Source organism: Myotis lucifugus, unplaced genomic scaffold (assembly GCF_000147115.1).
Source record: "Myotis lucifugus unplaced genomic scaffold, Myoluc2.0 scaffold_2, whole genome shotgun sequence".
NCBI lineage: Eukaryota > Metazoa > Chordata > Mammalia > Chiroptera > Vespertilionidae > Myotis > Myotis lucifugus.
Window position 1 is genome coordinate 24,858,871 of NW_005871050.1, and position 24,542 is coordinate 24,883,412.

A 24,542-nucleotide genomic window follows, 5' to 3' on the forward strand; every position below is an offset into this window, starting at 1 on the left:
GTGGCCCAGCGAAGTTCCTTCCTGCCTTCTTCCTGCCCTGACCCCAGGTCTATGGCTTGAAAATCAGGGCACCAGACTGGGGCTGAGCACCCCAGGGGCCTTTGTAAACATGGCAGGTACAGGCAGGGGAAGCTTAGGGGAACTGTAGGAACTGGTGGGGGCAGCCAGAGCCAGGGGAGGGCAGTGCCCATGGGGAAAAGAGGCATGAGGTGGAGGAGGTATGCTCCTCTAACAGAGACTTAGAGGTACAGACACTAAGAGAGACAGAGAGGACAGAGTTGGAGGTAGAAAGAGTGACTGGAGAGACTCAGGGAAAGCAAGAGAGAGATTGAGACAGAAAGATTCACAAAGAAGAGAGACAGACAGACAAAAAGATGGAGTCCTTCTCTGTATGAGTCAGTGGGCTATGTGTGTGTGTGTGTGGGGGGGGGGGGCAGAGCCCGGGGCTCGCACGGGATGTGCCAGTGTGACAGTAAGTGCATCGTTGTGTTGCACGAGGGACATGTGCTGGTAATGCAGCACCAGCTCCTTCAGAGACCCTTGGATTGTAGGGCTCCACAAAACCCAAGCCAGTGTCCGTGCTGTAGATGACACAGTGCTTGGTATTGCTGTCCACCACCACAGAGCAGGCATAGCAGCCCCGCTGGCTGCTCTCACGGATGAGGAAGGTACCATCCCGCTTGCCGTTCAGCATTTCCTCAGTCTGCGTGCGGTTGATCTTGCCCACATACCAGGTTCGTTCCTCATGGTGGGGGAGGTCATCCTCATCCTCCATCAGTGCATACTGGTCTTCAGTCTCATTTCTGATTCCCAACCACTCGTTGATTTTCTTTTGCCAGGCGCCTTTCTGGGGGAGCCATACCAGGTGCTGGTCTCAGATCTTGTGCAGCTGCATGAGGTCTGGCTTCAGGCTGTTCATACGCTTATCAATCGCCTGGTTGTACAAGGCCTGTGTTTGCAGTTCCTGTTCCAGCTTCGTGCAGCTCTCGTGGATCTCAGTGATGTGAGACTTGAGCCGTTCTGAGTTGAGCAGGATCCTCTGCATCTCTTTTTCATTGCCCTCACACGGGAAGCGCTCCAGATACTCCTTGCTGAACTTCTCTTGAGTCTGGTCCTGCTCTTTGAAGATTTTGATGGTTTCATTGAAGGCTTCGATTGAGGTGTGCTTCATTTGCAGTTCCTGGGAGGTGCATGTGTACTCCTGGTAGAGCTGGTCGTACTCCCCACTCTTGTCCTCTGCTTCAAACCAAGGTAACAAACAAATCATTTCCCACCAGAAGTCACGTCAAAATACTGCAAGATTGAGGACTATAGGGCTGACTATGTACATGCGCTCACGTTCTAGCCATAGTCGCCCAGGTGTCCTCCAAAATCCCACAATCCTCTGGTCCCATACTTCCAGTTTTTCTAGCCCCTCCTTAAATGGTGTTTCCTTCAGGGCCTCTAGTTGGAGAGGATTTTTCTGTTCTTTGATGTTGATATCTGTGTACTATTTGGAATCAGTGAAGTTTCGGGAGTACTGCTGCTGCCATGAACATGTCGGTACCAAACAGACTCATGAAACAACTGCCCATTCAGTCCACAGCTGGCACTGTCCTGGTTCACAATGAGAAAGGTACTGTGCTGCACCGTTTCCAATTGGATCTTCCTCTTCCTCCCCAGCACACTCCAAACCTACTCCCGGCTGACCACCCCAACCCCACAGACCCTTAAGACCTTCCCCTCTATTTTTCTACTTTCTCCCATCACGCTCGCATCCTATCGCATTACCTAGGGGCACCCCTAACCGCTCCCTGGGGGTTGGTGCCAGCCTGAGTGAGTGGCCGTGGTGTTCTAGTCTCTGGTCATTCTGGTTGTTCTGGTAGCTGGCTTTACATATATATATTGAGTGGCCAGATTATTATGACCACCGGACGTTTGTAGGCAAATTAGCTATAATTTCACGCTGAAGTTACTAGAGGGCCAGACCATTATAAATAGTGAAGCAGGTTATTTACGACAGTAGAAGTGAGTTTTTTCTGAAGATATGGGTAAACAACGCGATTTAACAGCCTTTGAATGTGGGATATATATGAACGTGAGTGGCCAGATTATTATGACCACCTGATGTTTGTAGGCAAATTAGCCGTACACTGCATCATATGGGATATGGAAGCTGAAGGCCTGTTCGAACACCTTTGCTGTCTGCAGTTACCAAGATAAAATGTCTCCAATTCACACAGGAACACAAGGATTGGACAGTTGAGCATTGGAAAAAAGTCATGTGGTCTGATGAATCACGTTTCCAGTTGCATCATGCAGATGGCAGAGTGAGAATTTGGTGGAAACAACATGAAAGCATGCACCCCACATGCATGAGTACAACCCTTTAAGCTGGTGGGGGCAGTGTTATGGTTTGGGGCATGTTTTCCTGGCATGATTTGGGCCCTTTAATTCGTGTGGAACAACACCTGAATAGCACAACATACCTAAGTATCGTTGCTGATCAAGTTCATCCTGTCATGTTGATGGCGTATCCCAATGGAGATGGCTTCTTCCAACAAGACAATGCACCATGCCACGGTGCTCATATTGTGCAGGAGTGGTTTCTAGAACATGAGGGAGACTTTACCTTGCTTAGGTGGCCCCCACAATCACCAGATCTCAATCTAATTGAGCATTTGTGGGATGAAGTTAAAAGAGCCATCAGGCAGCTGGTTCCACAACCATCAAATCTCACAGAACTGGACAGTGCTATTCATCAGGCATGGTGTCAGATTCCTCGCATCACCTTTCTTTTTTTTAAAATATATATTTTATTGACTTTTTTTAGAGAGAAGAAGGGAGAGGGATAGAGAGTTAGAAACATCGATGAGAGAGAAACATCGATTCAGCTGCCTCCTGCACACTCCCTACTGGGGATGTGCCCACAACCAAGGTACATGCCCTTGACTGGAATCAAACCTGGGACCCTTCAGTCTGCAGGCCAACGCTCTATCCACTGAGCCAAACCAGTCAGGGCCCTCGCAGCACCTTTCAACATCTCGTGGAGTCAATGCCAAGAAGAATCGCCACAGTATTGAAGGCAAAAGGTGGTGCAACGAAGTACTGATGGGGTGGTCATAATAATCTGGCCACTCAATGTATATGGCTAAGTGTCCATCCGACCATCTGACTGGTAGCTATGACATGCACTGACCACCGGAGGGCAGATGCTCAAGGAAGGAGCTGTCATGATGCTCACTGGCCATTTAAAAAGAAATGGCACCGCGGACCTGGTGCCTACAAACCAACACTTGGCTTCCCCCATGTGGGACACAGGTCCCGCCACCACGCCGGAGTGACACCGGACCAAATCGCAGCCAACGGTGCCAAGATCCCATGGTGCAAAATGCAGCCCACAGCCCAGCCCATCCCAGCCCAGAAATAGTCACTGTGAGCACTGGGTAATGACGTCATGTAGCAACTCCTGGCTTTCTCTCCCTAGCAACTACCTTCCTTGGAGTTTCTTCAGCCCAGGAACCTGACTTGCTTTATAGCCAGGTGCAAACATTTTACACTTTAACCAAATGTTTGTGAAGCATTTTCACGTGCCTCATCTCATTTGATCCTCACAGAAGTCCTGGAGTAGGTAGATAGGAGACTCGGTAGAATCCTATTTTCTTTTCATTAACAGGAAAACAGAGATTTAGAAAGTTTAGAAACTTGGACCTGACTGTAAAGAAGTAAAAAATGGGTAGAATTTGAAAATGACTTCAGGTTTTCTCACTGCACACAATATAGTCAAACACTGCTACAGTTAAATATGTTACCTTTTGTTCTCCCTGTGTGATCTGCAATAATAATCTGCTTCATGTTGAATCTACTGCTGTGTTGCTGACAAATACCAGAAAGAGGAGTTGGGGTGCTTCACTGGGCTGGAAAAAGTTTAACTAAATCAGAAAGCAGGTCTAATTAAGCAGGTTTATTCTATATATATAAAAGGCTAAGTTGACTCGCATATGCACAATACATATAAAGCTCTTGCTGGCACCAATTGCACCCGTGTGTTTCAATCTGTCATTGTTGATCGTGAATTTGATTGACATTTCTATTATAGAGAAAGGGCGAATAGCAATATTAAAATGTTACTTCTAATTAATTTCCTTTCAATGTGCTTGAATCTGTGTACCAGAACACTAGTAAATATATGAAAACTATTCAACCTCACCTAGTAATAAAGTATATAAAAATGAAGCAAGTCAGATAAAAATTTTGTGCATTAAATAATCATTTTTTAAAAAAAAATTAGTGGACTTAATGCTGACAAGAAATGTCCTATTGCCACTCTTATACATGGCTAGCAGAAATTGAACAAGCTTTCTGTAAAGTAATTTGGAAATAAGTTTATTAAGCCTATATGTTTAGGCCCTTTGACACATAATGGTTTGCTTTGGGCCTGTGTGAGGAAGCAGCTATGGTCTGGGTCACATATATACTTACTCAATAGCCACTCAGCATACTGCCTTGGACAGGAAAATTTAGCCTCTTGTCTATTTATGTCTCACCTGGACTCTGGTCTCTGTTCAGTGCCACATCCTTTCAGCAAGCTCCCTGCACCAAGTATGCATTCAAGGAATGGATGCTTAGAGATTAATGAGCTGATGGAAATGGTGATATCCAATACAGATAATAAGGAATGGGCTTTGGTAAGGTTCTTCCACTGACTAGACATTTGGCCTTGAGGAGTTTACTTACCTCTCTGTTTATTTACTTACATCTGACCTGTAATTTGGGGCTGGTTTCATTCACCTCTTAAGATGACTTTGGAGAGAGGCTATTGATCTTGAGAAAGCTATTTAACTTCTCTCAGAACTTCAATTTGCTCATATACTTAATAGTTCCCTCACCGGGTTGAAGTTAAAATGGAATTAGATACTGCTTGTAAAAAAAACTTAGCACTGTGCTCAACACAGAGTAAAAATAATAATAAGTGAGGGAGACTAAAACATAATATCTTACAGTTGCACAGCATTTAAAATTCTATTTTGAAAGCATTTTGTATTTTTTTCTTTTTCTCACTAAGAAAGCCTGAAAATATCTAGCTACTAATGTCTCACAGCCATGACCACAACCTCTGCCTGCTGGCACACCAAACCACTTCCAATCAGCTCTCATAACAGGCGCCATTCAGTCTCCAGCATGGTGTCAGTTATCCACAGTAAAGAACAATATAGGTGGTTTGGGAAATTCAGTCAACTGTGTACAACTCCCTCTTGACATTGCAGTGGCTATATAATGGTGAATAAACTGGACTTAGAGATCTGGGCAAGTCCCTGTAGAGTGCAGGAGTTAAAACAAAAAGCAGAATCTGACCCTGCATTAGCATAGAACTGAATGCCTTTCAGGATGCTTTCCTGACATCTCAGTTGAGCCTCCCAACAAGGCCATGAGGTCAGCAGGGCAACTGTCATTGAAAAGATAAGGAAACGAGGCTCAGAGGACGCCTTACCTAAAGTCATATGATTTGTTAATAGCAGAGGTGAAAGGAAAACCTAGGTCTCTTCGGTAGTCTAGAGTTCTTTCCACTATACTACAGGTTCCGTACAGCTGTCAAGGTCAATTTCAAGCAAGTGCAGTATCTCAGACAGGATGCAGAGGTTGTTCTTGGAAAAACAGTAGATTACTGGTGACAGCAAGCACACCCTTTGGCCTCTTTGCAATGTACTTGCCCTGACCTGGAAAATTACCAAAAGATGGAAACAGCAGCATCCATGGAGTAATAAAAGAGGTTTTCTAAAAGATCAACCAAAGAAGCCTATGTAAAATTGGATTTCATACATTGTTGGAAATGGGAGAGTGGAGAAGTAATGACCATATGATCACGGAAGCATTTGGCCACAATCTCTTGCTTATAGAAGGTGACCTCCATTTTTACTTTCAGGATCATTTTTGGACAATCTCTTGGCTTCAAAATAATCTATCTGTCATCTATTATCTATCTATCTATCTATCTATCTATCTATCTATCTATCTATCATCTATCTATCTAAATCTATTCTTCTCTGTTAATATTTTAGCCTTCTGAGTAGGTTACTGTGACCATCTCCCAGAAAATAGGTTATCCTTCAATTTTACTCTCTAGCAGTTACTAGTTTGCTCATAGAGAAAATATAGAAAGAAAGTATAGAATGTATGTACTTGCATGTGTGTTTGTGTGTGAGTGTATGTGTATGCAAGGGAAGGGGAGAAGAAAGCTTGAAATCTAGAGAAAGAGTACCCAGCTCTGCTGGGGTGATGACACTAGAATGGCCTAAGGGATGAGACTGTGTAATTCTTTTTCAAGAGTATATGAAATTATACTCCCCTGACATGATTGCAAAATAATAATAATAATAATAATAATAATAATAATAATAACAACAACAGCACCAATAAAATTAATAAATCACATTTATTGATATCTTATTGTGTGCCAATTACCCTGATAAATGTTTTATAATCATTATTTTATTTATATCTTACAGTTCTGTTAGGTAGGAATTATTATCATTCCCATTTTGCAGATGAACAAATGGGTGTTTAGAGTCATTAAGTAGCTAGACCAAGGTCACAGAATTAATGTCACAGCTCAGACTTAAACCAAGCAACCAGCTCAATATCCTATGACTTTAACATTGCACTCCATTCTCCTGAAAGGATGCAGGTAGATGGACCCTTAACCCCCACCCCATAAAACAATATTTACTAAAAGTTCCTCAGAATATTTTTTACTTTTTTTCATCCTTATGATGGCTATTATGTGTCCCCATCCTATAGTAAGTGAAAGTTAGGAAAGAGAAGTAAGGAAATTGTCCAAGGTTCCCCAGCTAGCCAACAACAGAGGCAGAATTAGAAGAGATTATTCCTCATATTGCAATATATAAATACTAGAGGCCTGGTGCACAAAAATTTGTGCACTCGGGGGGGGGGTCCCTCAACCTGGCATGTGCCCTCTCGCAGTCTGGGACCCCTCAGGGATGACCACCTGCTGGCTTAGGCCTGCTCCCTGGGGGATTGGGCCTAAGCTGGCAGTCAGACATCCCTCTGGCAGCCCGGGAGCCCTCAGGGGATGTCCACTTACCAGCAGGGAGCAGGCCTAAGCTGCAGTCAGACATCCTTAACACTGCTGAGGAGGCAGGAGAGGCTCCCACCACTGCTGCTGTACTGGCAGTCGGCAGCCTGGCTTGTGACTGAGCAGAGCTCCCCCTGTGGGAGCGCACTGACCACCAGAGGCCAGCTCCTGCATTGACAGTCTGCCCCCTGGTGGTCAGTGTATGTCATAGTGACCAGTCATTCCCAGTCGTTCTGCTGTTAGGGTCAATTTGCATATTATCCTTTTATTATATAGGATAGAGGCCTGGTGCATGGGTGGGGGCTGGCTGGTTTTCCCTGAAGGGTGTCCTGGATCAGGGTGGGGGTCCTGCTGGGGTGCCTGGCCAGCCTGGATGAGGGGCTTATGGCTTTTTGCAGGCTGGCCATAGCCCCTTCAGAGTGGGGGGTCCTGCTAGAGTGCCTGGCCAGTCTGGATGAGGGGCTGATGGCTGTTTGCAGGCTGGCCAAGCCCCCCAGTGGGGACCCTCACCCCATGAGGGTGTGGCCATCCTGGGTGAGGGGCTGGCCACAGCCCCCAGCCACCCAAGCTCCCAGTGGAGGCTGGCTGGAAGCAGGTGTCTGGGATTTATTTATCTTCTATAATTGAAACTTTGTTGCCTTGAGTGGAGGCCACAGCCGGCCAGGGCAGGCGGGAAGCTTGGCTTCCTCCATCGCTGGGGCAACCAAGCCTCCTGCTTGCTCCAGCTCTGTGGCTGCTGGCCTCCATCTTGGTTGGGTTAATTTGCATATAGTCACTCTGATTGGCTGGTGGGCGTGGCTTGGGGATAGCAGAGGTGTGGTCAATTTGCATGTTTCTCTTTTATTAGATTAGATGTCAAGTCAGCATGTTATACACCTTAAACTTAGACTATGTTATTTGTCAATTATACCTGAATAAAACTGGAAAAACAAAACAAGATTCCTGATTCCCTGTCCAACAGCTTCTGACAGGGATCTCAGTGCTCCCTCCTCTGGTATCCACAGCCATGGAGTGTGGGCAGGACCTAGTGACTTGCTTCTAAGGAGCAAAGTATAGCAAAAATGATGGAATTTCACTTCAGTGATTAAGTTACCAAAGACTGTTAATCCATCTTGCCAGCATTCTTTCTTCATTGCCTTTTCAGTTTGGACACATTGATGAAGTAAACTGCCACACTGGAGAGGCCACGTGGCAAGGCACTGAGGGCAGCCTTTGGCCCTCAGTCCAACCACCCACAAGGAACGTAATCTTTCCATCAACCACATGAATATGTTTAAAAAATGGACCCTTTCCCAGTTGAGCAGTGAGATGACTACACCCCTGGCCAACGCATTTATGCAGCCTTGTTAGAGACCCTGCTAAGTTGTGCCTGGACTTCTGACCCACAGAAATGAAGGTATTAATGTATTTTGTGTAAAGCCACTAAGTTTGGGGTAATTAGTTACATAGCAATAGATATTAACACAATATGATTCCAGACAGAAGCTTCATTAACCTGCTTATTCATAGAAGAATAAATCCATGGCATAGCCCTTGAAAAGGTTGAGAAAAAATATCTAGGCAAGTTTGTAACTCTAGGGGAGGGGTGTGAACCCAAAAATCACCTCTTGGCCTGCTTCAATGTCTCCTCTGCCCTGACCTAAGGTTGTGCAGGTAGATCTAGGGCTTCTCATACTCCACTGGTCACTGAGCCCAGCATTTCTCAGTGCTCAGCTTATGTTCAAACCAAGTGGTTGGCAACATCTCGTCAGCTTCTCCTCACTGTCAGCTTCGGAAGCTTTATTAATCCCCTTTAAGGAGTTCCTACTGGGCCCAAGCCATCATACCAGGCTGTCTCCATTGTAGCAACTGTAGCTGCTCTAGCCGCTGCCCCAACCATAGTGTTATTTAGGAATTTCTAACTGAGTGTGGGCTGGAATTAAGTGAGGGGCTTTGATTGACTCCCTAAAAGCAATTAGCCAAATGGGAGTCACACTCAATTTTCAAATGGCTAATTTGGTGTGGGAGAATCTTCTTTAATAGGCGTGGGTGGCAGACATCCCAGTGTATACTATAACTAGTGAGATAGCTTAGCCAAGCGAGTTGCATTACCACATGCTGAGAAAAGTCTCATAAAGGGGGCCCACCTAAGTTCTTTCTTTGCCAGCTCAGGGTCTACCAAAATTAGAAGAAAGTCAAAGTGAGTTACTTTTCACCATGTCAGCAGAAACAATAAGGTGAATGCAGGCCAATGTGGGGCCTTTTCAGATCGGTGTGGTGCCTATTAGGTAAGTACTCCCTCAACCCTTAGGACTGTGTGCCTTAAGACTGTGTGTCATGCTGAAACCAGTTTGGCTCAGTGGATAGAGCGTCGGCCTGCGGACTGAAAGTTCCCAGGTTCGATTCCGGTCAAGGGCATGTACCTGGGTTGCGGGCATATCCCCAGTGGGAGATGTGCAGGAGGCAGCTGATCGATGTTTCTCTCTCATCGATGTTTCTAACTCTCTATCTCTCTCCCTTCCTCTCTGTAAAAAATCAATAAAATATATTAAAAAAAAAGACTGTGTGTCATGAATGCCTCTGTGTGTGTGTGTGTGTGTCTGTCTGTCTGTGTGTGTGTTTGTGTGCAGGGATGGGGAGGAGGAAGAGGAGTGGCTTGGCACATTTGGGAATGTGCACTCCTCACAGACATGTATGCTTGAACAAGTACCATTTCTTACAGACATAGGTGATGGTTGTGAAGATTTGACTTCTTACAGCTACATGTGACATGCATGTATAGGGGGTTATGGTCATGTGTGTGATCCTTGTGTATGCAGAGGGAGGTTGTGAATATGAGAGCTCTATTCAGCTCTCACTATCCAAAACTGGGATGTTTCAGGTTCAGCATACCTAAATCTGGTGAAAATAAATCAAGTTACAATGTGACTATGTATGCATGTATAAACATCTCAAATTCTCAATGTGTCATTCTCTGACAGGTGTATGTGTGTGAGTTGACCTTTCTGCCTGCTGGTAATGAGGGAAAAGAAAACAAGTACATGAGCATGGGAGACAGGAACTGACAATGAGCCCATGAAGAGCTCTTTAAGAAAAGGACTGGAAGAAGATCTGGCTCATTAAGTACCTACATCATTAGGCCCTGAGTTGCCAGGGAGCTGAACCAAACTACTTCATTTTCTTGACAATTAAGCCACTTCAGTAATCAGGAGAAAGGCAAATGGAGTAAAATTACCCCATCCCCAGATAAAATGTAAAAGTCCTCCATGCCGCTTTCTTTTCTATAAACTGACTGTGAGTACCAGCTTAGCTTGTGCTCAGCATTGGGCAGTTTTCCTTTTGTTTTTCATTATCTTCATTTGACCTATACAAGTACAGCCATAGGGGCACCAGGGAAGAAAAAGAGTTAAATGAAGTACTGTGAGCTATTTGAATCTCACTTCTGTTTCTTCAAATAACAAGAGTGAGCACTCACTACAAGTAGAGCAATAAATGGATTATCTCGCACCCAGAGATCTGGGGGCCCTGAAGAATCAAGGTTGGCTGAAAACCAGAGTTGCTCACATAATGTTCCTTCTTTGCATATAGCTATACAATACAACCCCATTTTAATGGGCTTCAAGAGTCTTGATCCAAATGTTTACAAGCTTGGACAAATTTCTGGATGAAAAATGCCACCATGGTGATCAAAAAAGAAATGTGTTATTCCTTACTTTCTAAAGTAAGCAATTACAAGAAATGCAAAATTTGGCCTCTTAACTATTTTTGTGCTATGAGCCCCTACCCCTCATGACAGTCAGATGAAACCTATTAGTCCCTCTCAGAACAATATTTATAAATGTATAAAATTAAATATATAGGATTAGAAACCAACTATATTGAAATAACTCTATTAAAATTTTTGTGATATAGTCATGTATGAAATTCTTTATTAACATGTTAAACAAATTTTAGCAGCAGGTCTCATAACTAATATAATTTCAAAATAGTGATCAGCAAAAATGATATTTCAAGACATTGGCAACAGTTGTAATGTTATAATGTTGTAGTTTTTAAGAAAAAACTGATTTTTATTGGGAACAAAGTCGCAACTACTGCTAATACTACTGTTGTTTATTCCCTACATTTGTAATGGAAGACAAAGCTAAATTTCAGTTAAAGATTAGTAAAAATAGAAATATACTTTTTTTCTCATCCAACTTCATAGACCCCCTGAATTCTATCCACAGATGTCTGGTTAAATGAGAGACAGAGAATGCCAAAGTTGAAAATAAGAGTGTTCTCACCACTGCTAAAAAGTCAAAGGAGGCTGAGAATGATGAAGACTAATTATATTAGAGGCAAAAGAAACAACAATAACAATAGACAATCAAACAAGCAGCAACAAAGAAAAAGCTGCTCCAACCTCTGATTTGGTTCACCAAATGTTTAGAAATCAGAACTGATTCAGCAATAGACATTTACAGTCAAACTGAGCATGATGATGGGCCAGCGTCAGCCAAAAAGGGTTGAAATATATTTTGCTACTCTGTTCTCTGTTCAAATAAGTCCTTCATTGGTTTCCCTTTTTCTGTAGGAAGAAGTCTAAATCTTCTTGGGTTATCCTCCAGGGATTCCTAATACTGACCTTCTATAAGAAGCCTTCTTTGATCATCTCAAGTAGTTAATCACCTCTTGCTTTATACTCCCCCAGCCCTTTCTATTTACTTCTAATCTAGTACTTATTACTGTATTTTAGTTCCCTGTTTCACATATTTATTTCTCCCACTGGACTGTGAACTCCCCCAAAATAAGAGCTATGCTTTATTTGTCTCATAGTAGGTAATCAATTTGCATGTATATGCTAATGAGTGAAATGTCTTGCTTCCAATGGATGAGCCATTTCAAATAATTGGCTTTGACCACCTCACTAGTTCACTTTGCAATTTAGTTGGGACAAGGGTGAGGGTAGGTTTCTTGGCATTAATTATTTTCAAGTTTCCAAAATTATAAAACAGTGGAAAGAGTTCAGCTGACTACAAACTGACTTGTACCTTATATTTTTACAGTGAGAATTAATGTCATTCAAATGTATTGAAATAGTTAAGATACAGCATTTGCACCACTATTGGGCACACTTAAAATCTAATGAAAGTAATGGGAAATGAGCAAGAGGTATTACATGATGTCTTGAACTTCAAAAAAAAAGAAAATCAGAAAACAAGCGATCAACTTGAGATTTTTTTGGCTTTGTCTCAGTAAAATTCTCCGTCCAGCCAGCCATCCTTCCATCCATCCTTCCAATCAACATCTCTTCAACTATATATCCAACATCAATCCATCTGTTCATACATGCTCTATCCATACATACATACATTCACCCACACATTTACTTAGCCAATATAATGGAAATTTTATCTTCTTGGGATCTAAACTCTATAGTTAATCTAGCTCTCAAACTGAGTATCATGTGAAAATTCTGCTGGGGAGTATTAAAATCTGGTATTTAATAATTGTTAGTTGAACTAAGTAGCCCCTCTCTTTAAAAGCTTCCTAGATTTTTTCAGTCCTGCCCTTCCCTTGCACTGCAGATTCCCAATAATTCTCACACATCAGTCCTGTCACCCTTCTATACAAAGTTTCTCCTAAATGAACACTGGTAAGAAATAGGGTGGGAGGGGGGAGGCTTCCTCCTCAACATGAAGGTGGGAATTCTGCTGTAGTCTTTTGATAGCTGTGAAGAAATGACAAGAAGATTTTAGGGGAGATATGACAAAAAGAAGCTCACCTTAAAACTCACCTCTAGAATCTCAGAGGGAAGGGGGTAGAGGAGGCAATAAAAGATTAACCAAAGAATTTATATGCATACTAGAGGCCCAGTGTACAAAATTTGTGCATGGGTAGGGTCCCTAGGCCAGGTCTGCGATCAGGGCTGAACTTTCCTGGCTGCTGGCAGCTGGCCCCGCCCCCCACCTCCACCATCGTCAGGGCTATCAGGGCCCTGGTGCCACTCGCGTCCGCCACTACCCACCCCCAGTTCCCAGTTCCCAATCAGATGATCAGAGCCTGCTGGCCTGGAGGAGGGACCAAGAGGTTGAAAGGTAGGCCCCCATTGGGTAATAGGAGCCTGCAGGCTGGGGGAAGCTCCTGCATTGAACATCTGCCCCCTGGTGGTCAGTGCACATCATAGCTGATTGGTCATTCTGCTGTCAGGTTGATTTGCATATTATGCTTTTATATATATAGGCTAAAGGCCTGGTGCACAAAAATTTGTGCACTCGGGAGAGGAGGGGTCCCTCAGCCCGGCCTGTGCCCTCTCGCAGTCTGGGACCCCTCGGTGGATGTCCACCTGCTGGTGTAGGCCCGCTCCCCAGGGGATCAGGCCTAAGTTGGCAGTCAGACATCCCTCTGGCAGCCTGGGAGCCCTCGGGGATGTCCACTTGCCAGCGGGGAGCAGGCCTAAGCTGCAGTCGGACATCCTTAGTGCTGCTGAGGAGGCGGGAGAGGCTCCCACCACCACTGCTGTGCTGGCAGCCATCAGCCTGGCTTGTGGTTGAGCAAAGCTCCCCCTGTGGGAGTGCACTGACCACCAGGGGGCAGCTCCTACATTGAGTGTCTGCTCCCTGGTGGTCAGTGTGTGTCATAGTGACCAGTCATTCCCAGTCATTCTGCTGTTAGGGTCAATTTGCATATTACCCTTTTATTATATAAGATATGCATAACCCATGGACACAGACAATAATGCAGTGAAGGCCTCGGGAGTGGGCAGGAGCAGGAAGGAGGATGATCAATGGAGGAGAAAAGGGTGAACATCTGTAATCCTTTCAACAACAATTATAATTTTTTAAAAACAACAAAGATAATTTTCTCCTCCCCTTAAAACTCCCAAAGGCTACAATGTTAAATGGGGTTGTATTATTATTATTATTATTATTATTATTATTATTATTTTAGTTTTGAGAGTTCATTATTGGTGTATAAAAATGCCACATATTTATGGGTGTTAATTTTATATCCTGCTACATTGCTGAATTAATTTATTAAATCTAGTAGTTTTTTAAATTTCTTTATTGATTAAGTTATTACATATGTGTCCTTATCCCCACATTACCCCCCATCCCCCCCACTCATGCCCTCACCCTAAATCTAGTAGTTTTTTTTATGGAGTCTTTAGGGTTTTCTATGTACAATATCATGTCTGCAAATAATGAGTTTTACTTCCTCCTTTGCAATTTGGTTGCCTTTTATTTCTTCTTCTTGTCTGATCACTATGGCTAGCACTTCCAGGACTAGGTCAAACAGGAGTAATGAAAGTGGGCATCCTTGTCTTGCTCCTTTTCTTAGGAGAAATGGTTTTAATTTTTGCCCATTGAGTATGATGTTGGCTGTGGGCTTGTCATATAAGGCTTTTATTATGTTGAGGTATGATCCCTCTATTCCCACTTGTTGAGAGTTGTTTTTTTTTATCAAGAAAGGGTGTTGGATTTTGTCGAATGCTTTTTATGCATCAATTGATATGATTGTGTGGTTTTTATCTTTCAGTTTATTTATATGATGTAGCACTTTCATTAATTTGCAGATATTGTACCATCCTTGCATCCCTAGAATAACTCCCACTTGGTCATGGTGTATGATCTTTCTAATGTATTGCTGGGTCCAATTTCCAAGAATTTTGTTGAGGATTTTAGCATCTATGTTCATGAGGGATATTGGCCTGTAATTCTCTTTCTTTGTAGTGTCTTTATCTGGTTTTGAAATTAAGGTAATGTTGGTTTCATAGAAAGAGCTGTCAAGTGTTCCTTCCTCTTGAATTTTTTTGGATAGTTTGAGGAAGATAGGTGTTAGTTCTTCTTTGAAGATAAACAATCCAATGAAAAACTGGGAAAAGGACCTAAATAGACAATTCTGGAAAGTGGACATATAGAAGGCCAAAAGGCATATGAAAAAGTGCTCAAAGTCACTAATCACCCAAGAGATGCAAATCAAAATGACAATGAGGCACCACCTGACACCTGTCAGAATGGCTATCATCAACAAATCAATGAGCTACAAGTGTTAGCAAGGATGTGGAGACAAGGGAACCCTTGTATACTGCTGGTGGGAATGCAGCCTGGTGCAGCCTCTGTGAAAAACAGTATGGAGTTTCCTCAAGAAATTAAAAATGAAACTACCATTTGATCCCACTTCTAGGAATATATCCTAAGAAATCAGAAATACTCATCAGAAAAAATATATGCATCCCTGTGTTCATAGCAGCTCGATTTACAACAGCTAAGAATTTGAAACAGCCTAAGTGCCCATCAGTAGATGAGTGAATTAAAAAACTGGTACATCTACACAATGGAATACTATGCAGCTGTAAAAAGAAAGAACTCTTACCATTTGCAACAGCATGGATGGACCTGGAGAGCATTATGCTAAGCGAAATAAGGCAGTCAGAGAAAGGTAAGTATCACATGATCTCACTCATATGTGGAATCTAGTGAACAACATAAACTGATGAACAAAAATAGACCCAGAGATATTTAAACATCGAACTGACTGTCAAACCTCAGTGGGATGGCAGGGAAGGGTCAGAAGTGGGCGGAGAGATCAACCAATGAACTCATATGTGTATATGCATAACCCATGGTCACAGACAATAGGGTGGTGAAGACCTGGGGAAGGGAGGCAGGGGTGAGGTGAGAGAGGTCAATGGGGGAAAAGGGGGTTATATGTAATACTCTCAACAATAAGGATTAAAAAGAAAAAACCTCCCTAAGGCTTCATAGGGTCCCAGTTTAGGGATAGTACCAGAGAATAACCAATAGGAGATCAAGAATGACAGAAATATCTGAAAGCTGTATGGAGGCTTGTTTCTCCACTAAGCCAAACCTCCAGTGCAAGTGTGCTGAGATTTCCATGCAAAGAGAGCAGGGCAGCATGAAATGATGCTGTAACTTAGTTCTTGATTGACATCAGTCTGAAATTCCTGGAAGAAATGAATTAATCAGGTGCATGCAACCAAGTGAGATTCATTGCCAAAGAGGGCTAGCAACCTTCCTCCCATCCCCAGTGAAGGGCCTTCATTTTCTGCTCCTTGGGGCATGTCAATTCCATACTCTTACTTATTTTTATTTCCCTTTGTGTATATTCTATAGATAGTTCATTTGTGGTCACCATGGGGGTTACACATAACAACCTAAAGTTATGACATTCTATATTTAATTGATTCAATTTAAATTCAATCATATAAAAAATCTCTGTTCCTTTACAGCTCTACCCACTCCCCATTTTTATGTTATTGATGTCACAAATTATATCTTTATGTATTGTGTACCCATTGACATGGATTTATACTTTCAATGCACTCATCTTTTAAGTTATTTAGAATACAAAGTGAAGTTAAACAAAAATTATAATAATGATATTTTTATATCTATCCATGTATTTACCTACACTGGAGAACTTTATATTTTCATATGGCTTCATATGAGCATTCTTTCATTAAAACTTGGAGGATTTCCTTTAGCATTTCTTTCAGGGTAGATCTAGTAGGATTAGATGTCCTCAGCTTTTGTTTGTCTTGTACTTATCTTCTTCATTTTTGAAGAACAGTTTTTCTAGATATAGAATTCTCAGTTGAAAGTTTATTTTTCTTTCAGCGTTTAAAATATATTATCCCACTATCTTGTAGCCTACCAGGTTTCTGCTAAGAAATCTGCTTATGGCCTTATGGGGGAATCCTGTATATATGACAAGTCACTTTTCTCTTGCTGTTTTAAAGATTCTCTTTATCATTCTCTTTTGACTGTTTGGTTATACTGTGCCTTTATGTGGGCTTTTTGGGGGGTTACCCTCCTTGGAGTTTATTGAGCCTCTTATATTTGTATATCTATGACGTTTCTCAAATTTAGGAAAATTTTAGCTATTATTTCTTTAAATAATCTCTCTGCCCTTTTCACTCTTTTCCTTCTGGGATTCCCACAATATGCATACTGCTGTGTTTAATGGTAACCCATAAGTCCCCTAGGCTCTGGTCACTTTTCTTCATTCTTTTCTTTTTGCTCCTCAGACTTTATAACTTCAAATTATCTGTCTTCAACTTTGCTGATTTTTTCTTCTGCTTGTTTGAAATTGCTCTTGAAATCCTCTACTGAAGTTTTCTATTCACTTATTTTATTTTTCAGCTTCAGAATTTCTGTTTGACGATCACCTTCTTGTTGTGTCCATACATGATAGAGAGAGAAAGCATGAGCAACCTCTCTGGTGTCTCTTCTAATGAAGGCACTAATCCCATCATGAGAGCCCCACTCACATGACCTCATTTAAGCCCAATTACTTCCAAGATCCATATCTCTAAATATCATCACATGGGGAGTAGGATTCATTATATGAATGGGGGGGGGGTAGCAATGAAGTCTATAGCACTTTATTTCCTTTAGTTACTTGTATTTTCCTTTAGCTCTTTAAGCATATGTAAGATAGCTGTTTTAAAGTTTTTGTCTAGTAAGCTTGATGTGCGTCATTTCTAGAGATGTATTTTATCCCTTGAATTGGGCCAGTTCTTCCTGTGTTTTTGTATCTTGTGATTTTTTTTCAAAATTGGGCTTTAGTAAAGGCAGCAATTTGTTCCAGTCTCTGCAGACCAATGTGGAAGACCCTCAATAATTAGTAGGCCTCTGAGCCTTAGGATCAGTCCAGGGTGAAAGCTTTTAAATTCTTCTCAGATCTTTTTTGGGCATACATCCTGTCTGGAGTTGTGTATTTTTTTTAAATTTCCTCCAGCTGTTTTTATTTTTTATTTCTTTTTAAAGAATTTTTAAAATTGCTTTTCAGAGAGAGAGGAAGAGAAAGGGATTGATATGAGAGCCAGACATTGATTGGCTGCCTCTTGGCATGCTCCCCACTGGGGATCAAGCCGGCAAACTGAGCATTTGTCCTAACTGGGAACTGAACTGGCAACTTTTCAGTGTCTGGGACTATACTCAACTCATTGAGACACACTGTCTGGGGCTATTTTTATTTTATTTATTTTTTAGAAGAGTTTCCTTAATTCAGTTTAATATGGTTATGGGATAAAAGGCAATTAGATAATATTTTATATAAATATAATATAATTATTTTACTAAAAACCTTTATGTCAGAGCATAGAAGTATAAATTAAATCTATACATTTGTAGACACATTCTCCTTTAGTACTCTGTCAAAATTGTTTTTCTTAGTATTTACAATTACAGTTGAAAAATCTGATGTTAGCTTGAATCTCTTATCTAGTTAATCATTTTATTTCTAGAACTGGATTCTTCTCTTTATAAATTTTGACAGGGAATTATCTATAAATGCATTTTAATATTATTTTTTAGCAACTTCATTTTTCATTTAATTATTCAAGACCATCTTCAGCTGAATATCTTGGTTTGGTTTTGTTTTAATTATTGAAAGTTTAATGCACTTTTCATGTGGCACTTTTTCCCTCCAGCTGCTTTTAAATGTCTTAACTTTGTAGAGTTTCACCTCTGCATCTTCATGGGGCCTTAGATATTATATTGTACTAGAGGCCCGGTGCACGAATGGTGCACGGGTGGGGTCCCTCGGCCTGGCTGGCAATCAGGGCCATCTGGACCGTAGGAGGTTGGCGAGGGGGTGGGGGTGGGGGAGGGAGGGGCTGTGGGAGGTTGGCTGTGGGAGTGCACTGACCACCAGGGAGCAGCTTCTGCATTGGGCATCTGCCCCCTGGTTGTCAGTGCACATCATAGTGACCGGTTGACTGGCCATTCGGTTGCTTAGGCTTTTATATATATATATATATAGATTCCTTTGCCCAAAATTCCTTTGCTGCAACAATTTTCACATGTTGCGATACTTGCCATTACCTCCATGGCTTTCAGCCTGAGTTTGAAACTATGCCACCATTCCCTTTCTGAGCTCTGAGTCAGGTAAGATAGAAACCAGTTCCTTGGGTAACCTACAGGCAGTCCAAAATGTTGCAAACAAATTCCCCTCTGCTCCTTCTATTCAAAGAGAGGGAACTGGGGATTAAGCTCATTCTTCCCAAACATGTTACACTACACTGGGGATCGGGTAAGGGAAAGGTGAGTAAAATGCCATTAAATTTCCTACCATTCTGAATGTAGCTTTTTCTTGATTGGGCATTTTCTTGGTTACTATTGATCTCTGAGTGTTTTCTAGATCTCCTGTAAAGTTATTTTAGTTAGTACTTAGTTGTTGATTTGATGTTTCCATGAGGACCTGGAGCTTCGTATTCCACTATCTTGCTAATAGCCCCCATTTTCTCTTATTATTAATCATTGAATCTACAATGTATGGTACGTAGCAAGTGCTTAACAAATGTTTGCTAAACTGAATTTTATTCTGACTTGCATTTTTCATTATTTATTTAAATATATTAAACTTTAGTCCTCACCTAGATTGTAAATTCCCTAGGGTAGGGGACCATTTGTAACTTCTGCTGTGTTTATAAAGAGTAGGTGCTCAATGTTTACTTAATTTACTCAAAGTAGGTGTTTAATACATATTTATTGATTTTATATAACTGAATTGGCTTTTAGCTCTTATCCTTGCTTTGCCTTTACCCAGAGTGAGCAGCAAACTTGGATCTCATTAAGTGGTACATAAATTGAATGGATTGGAGCCATATATTTCTCTCATCTCACTCTTAGCACATAAAAATAAATCCTGGTCCAGCTTCTACTTTTCCCCATGCCAAATTCATATTCATTTCTAGGCAAAAGCCGGGATTACTATCCTTGTTGAATGTTTACTATTTATCATTGTGAGTGATAAAGGAAATACCCATTTTAGAATAATAGAAACAGGTCAGAAGCCTCCATTTACCTCCAAAAGTCTCTGGGGCAGATCTGTACTCATTGTCTCATAATCCATTTTCTTTTATTTTTTTCCTTCCTTTGTTTTCCTTCCTTTTTTTCCTTCCTTCCCTTTCCTTCCTTCCTTCCTTCCTTCCTTCCTTCCTTCCTTCCTTCCTTCCTTCCTTCCTTCCTTCTTTCCTTTATTCTTCCCTTTCTCCTCCCTTCTACAACCATATATTGAATGACCACTACTGAACAAGAACTAATGATGTGCACATGAGATGAGTAAGACATGGACCTTGCCCCAAAATAATTCACTGAAAAGTAATCATACTGTGATCCTCCACTCTATCTGGAATTATGGTTACTCTCTGAAAGAATTCAAACAGCTAATTATCTCCATGGTAACAAAACCAATTTGGACCTTGTTACCTCTCACTTTGTACTCTAGCATACATGCATACACACACACACACACACACACACACACACACACACACACACACTTTAAATAGGCAAACTATCAACATTTCTCTTTTGGATTTTCCGTAACTCCACTCAGTTACCCTGGCACTGCCTCTATCTGTCCCAGGCAACTAGTACAGTTTTAATGATACTAGCTAACATTTATAGAGAGTTTGTGCTATGCCTGGCACAAAGCACACACCTGATGCCACAGATGCTCCTCTTCCTGAAAGATCCCTGTGCTCTATTTTCACCCCTCTAACACATTCTGTCTTATGGCTCAATTCCAAATGGCTATCCTTTTAGCTCTCAGTTAACTGGAAGAAGAATTTTGCTAAAGTACTTGTGGCTGATAAACTTGATTATTGAACACAGGCTCAGTGAAAACTGAACCTTGATAATAGGGGCTTTGGGGGAACCACCTCTCAGGACAACGTATGATGGAGAAAACTGTTCTACCCTCCATTACCTGTTGCTAGTTTCTTTATCTTACTCTGTGCACATTTCCCTACCTTTAGATCTCCCAACAATTCTGCCCTCAGTAGACACCCCACTGCCTTTGCCTTAGCTCACACCTTTATCACCTCATAACTCCACTATCCTAATAACAACTACTATTTAGCAATTACTTACTAAGTGCCAAACACTGTGCTAGGAGCTAGATGCAATGTAATCCTCATATAATCCTTTGAGGTGAGTACTATTTTGTTCCCATTTTATAGATGAGGAACTTGAGGCATGGTAACTAGAGTTAGAGTCAAACAGCTAACAAGTAGCAGAGCCAGGGCACAAACTTAGAGAATTTTACACTCACATTTAATGATCATACCTTATGCTTATTTAGCTAGAAGGAATACATAAAAAACAGAGTCCACAAAAATATCTTCGCTGAACAGCTTCTGTCTCCATTTTTTTGTTTGTTTGTTTGAAGAGAGTTCTTATGAAACAAAATAGCCAGCGAAGTTTTCTTGAAGTAAATAGGACTAGAGCTGGCCCTTGAAGGATGAATGTAACTCATACAGGAAAAGAAAACAGCAGTGGAATTTCAGTCTCAGGGACATGCCATGTGCAAAGTTAAATAGTGGAGAATGCCCCAGCTGTGTGGGGAAGGCAGAGAACAAACCAAAACGCTGGAGCATAGGATTCCTTTCCTCAAAGGGGATATGGATATTCGACACAAAAACATGGTATGTCTATGTGAAGTCTTGAATGCCAAGCGAAGAGGTTGGAACCTCATGAGTAGGCCAGTGGTCTTTGCACTATATTCCCTGATGCTCTTGAAAGACTGGAGGCTCTGGGTCCTCTCTCCTCACTTCAACTAAAGCATATTTACATTTTTAGAACATGTCTACTATTACATGCCCTTGACTAGAATGGAACCTGGGACCCTTTGGTCCACAGGCTGACGTTCTACCCACTGAAAAAACTGGCTAGGGCTCATTTGGAGGTTTTAACTACCTAATATTTTGCTTGATAAAAGTGTTCCCTGCTAATTGAAAATAAAAGAACAAACAAACTAATGAACAACTTTGATAACTACTATTCCAGGGAATGGAAAGCTGGCTATGATTTTTGACTAAGAATATGACACCAGAATGATGTTTCAAAAGTATAATTTGCCAGTAAGATGCAGGGTGAACTAGAGGAGGTGATACTAAGTAGGGAGATCTGTTGGGACCTGGGGGTAACTATTTAAGGTGACTAAGTCAGTGGCAGTGGACATTATTAGAAAAAGTATAGATGGTCAAAACAGTCCCCAAATCATACATATATTCAGTTATTATTATAACTGAAAGGATATGAGGGTCAGGAAGGATTCAAGACATTGCATCCATAAGAATAACATTTCAGATGATAAGGAAAATATCTAGGATCCAAGAGCCCATTCCAATGTGCCTCAAACCATTCCATATTGGGTGAGTGGCACTTCTGATTCCTCAGAAGAGAAAGGTGGCCTCTCTCTGTGGAAGGGAAATGAAACTGACACAATCATCTTTAATTATGAGTTGTCCAAAATAAGGAAGTATTTTTCAGGACTACTTGGAAACTAGTTACAAAATATTCCAGTCTGAGAACAATAAAATCCCTTGGGGATCCTAAGAAAAAAAATGGTGAGAAACAAGCTTAGAGAGGAGAAATGTTCTTACTATAAGCCTGTACTGTCTGCACAGAGCAATAACTATTTTAGATTGGGCACCAAAAACTTGAGATTGGGAGCTACAGGGCAACAACCGGATTTAATTCAATGGTTTCTAGAGCACCTAGCAGATTACTGATGCTCAATCAGCATTAAATCAACCATGAAAAGAAGCACAGATTTGTATGCCTATAAGAGAGAAATTGGGTTAGGCCAAATGAGACTCAAGCAGAGACCTAATGAGAAATGGAATTAGGATTTCATGTTACACCCCTCTTCCTTAAGTCGAATGAACACTGACTAGGTTAGCCCAAGTTCAAGGCTTAACCCTATTGCCAATTGCGTATGTGACTTTGAACAAGTCATCTACCTCTCAAGGCCTAATTTTTTTTTGTAAAATGGGAGAGTGACTCCTGTTATACAAAGCTGCCTAAGAGTGGAATTAGACTGTGAGTGTGCTTTAAAAGGCATAAAGCATAATATATATGGCAAAGTATTTTGATACAGATCTTACATGCCTAGAAAATGGTGTGTGACCAGAATTTTTATAAATCAACCACATAGTAATATCTTAATGTTTTGTTATACAAGTTTGAGAGAACTTTACAATGCACATCCATGTCCCCACCATGTCCTTGATATTTAAAAGAACTATTCAGCAATACTATGTAAAATATATTAGTAAAGCTGATTGATATTTCTCATTTTCTGTAATTTCTGCTTATCTTCCTATTCCAGTCTCACTAGTTCCTTTCATTGTCTTGCAAAGGAATTTTTATCTGAGGGAGAACCCAGAACATATTTGCTGCTAAGGAAATATTTCTCTGTGCTTCTCAAGGTTGAACCTAGTGTTATCATGGATAGAGAGGGCAGGAGAATAATTGGACTCAGTCATTGAAGGAAGGCATCACAGGAATTTGGTCCAGTTTGATAAATTACAATTCACCTCTCTCTGGAATCCCATAAAAGAGATCATATCTTTGGATGGCCACTCTTTACAATAGTCTGTTTCAATTCATACCCTTTATTATGGGGCAATACATTAAGTATTGAAAAGGCAAATGAAATCTGCTTAACAGATGAACAATAAACTTTTCGATAATAAAAGGAGGAATTCATAATGCTATTTATGAATACCAGCCAAGAAATCTTGCCTTAGGTAAATTAAAACCCTTTGACCCAGCAACATTCCCACCAACACTGGTAAATATGCCCAGATGAATGAGGCTGCTGCCCTACTTCAGGGGAATGAACACAAAGTTGTACACAACCTGAATGCTCATCAATAGATAAATGGGTGAATAAATCCTGGTATATTCATATTATACAGTCATTTGAAAAATGAGCCAGATCTGTAACTAATGATATGCTGGGAGGTTTGTGATTTACTCTTTTTTTCTTTTGATGAGAGAGAGAGAGAGAGAGAGAGAGAGAGAGAGAGAGAGAGAGAGATATTTCTCAAGGTAGCTCTTATGATCCTTGATTACGCGAATTTTTCAAATAACAATAATAACATACCTTATTAAGCTCCTACTATGTGCCCAGTTTTAATCCTTACAGCAAGCCCCAAAGGTAAGAATTATTATACCTACTAGAGGCCCGGTGCACAAAAATTTGTGCACTCGGGGGGGAGAGGGGGTCCCTCAGCCCATCCTGTGCCCTCTCGCAGTCTGGGACCCCTCAGGAGATAATGACCTGCTGGCTTAAGCCTGCTCCCGGGTGGCAGAGGGCAGGCCCAATCCCTAGGTGCTGCCCCTGGTCGGGCTCAGAGCAGGGCCAATTGGGGAGTTGGGGCGCCGCCCCCTGTCATGCACAGAGCAGGGCAGATCAGGAGGTTTCGATGCCACCCCTAGTCACGCTCAGGGTAGGGCCGATTGGGGGGTTGGGGCACTGCCCCCTGTCACACTCAAGGCAGGGTCGATAGGGAGGTTGCGGTGCCACCCCCTGTCACGCACAGAGCAGGGCCGATCAGGGGGTTGAGGAGCTCCCCCCTGTCACTCACAGAGTAGGGCCAATAGGGGAGTTGGGGCACCACCCCCTGTCACACTCAGGGCAGGGCCGATGGGGAGGTTATGGCTCTACCCCGTCACACACAGAGCAG

At 41.7% G+C, this 24,542-nt stretch overlaps 1 protein-coding gene and 1 pseudogene across 2 annotated transcripts in view; both read right to left on the reverse strand.

The window, feature by feature from the left end:
• The window catches only part of PAK3 (p21 (RAC1) activated kinase 3), a 361,927-nt gene that overhangs the window by 224,192 nt on the left and 113,193 nt on the right, over positions 1–24,542 (reverse strand). The window contains exon 3 of one of the 2 annotated variants that reach the window (XM_023756800.1): positions 22,201–22,263. The exons of the other annotated variant lie outside the window; for it this stretch is intronic. The gene's annotated coding sequence lies outside the window, so the exon portion shown is untranslated. The remainder of the gene's footprint in view (positions 1–22,200; positions 22,264–24,542) is intronic. 2 annotated transcript variants of the gene reach the window in all.
• LOC102442717 lies at positions 397–1,267 on the reverse strand (annotated as a pseudogene).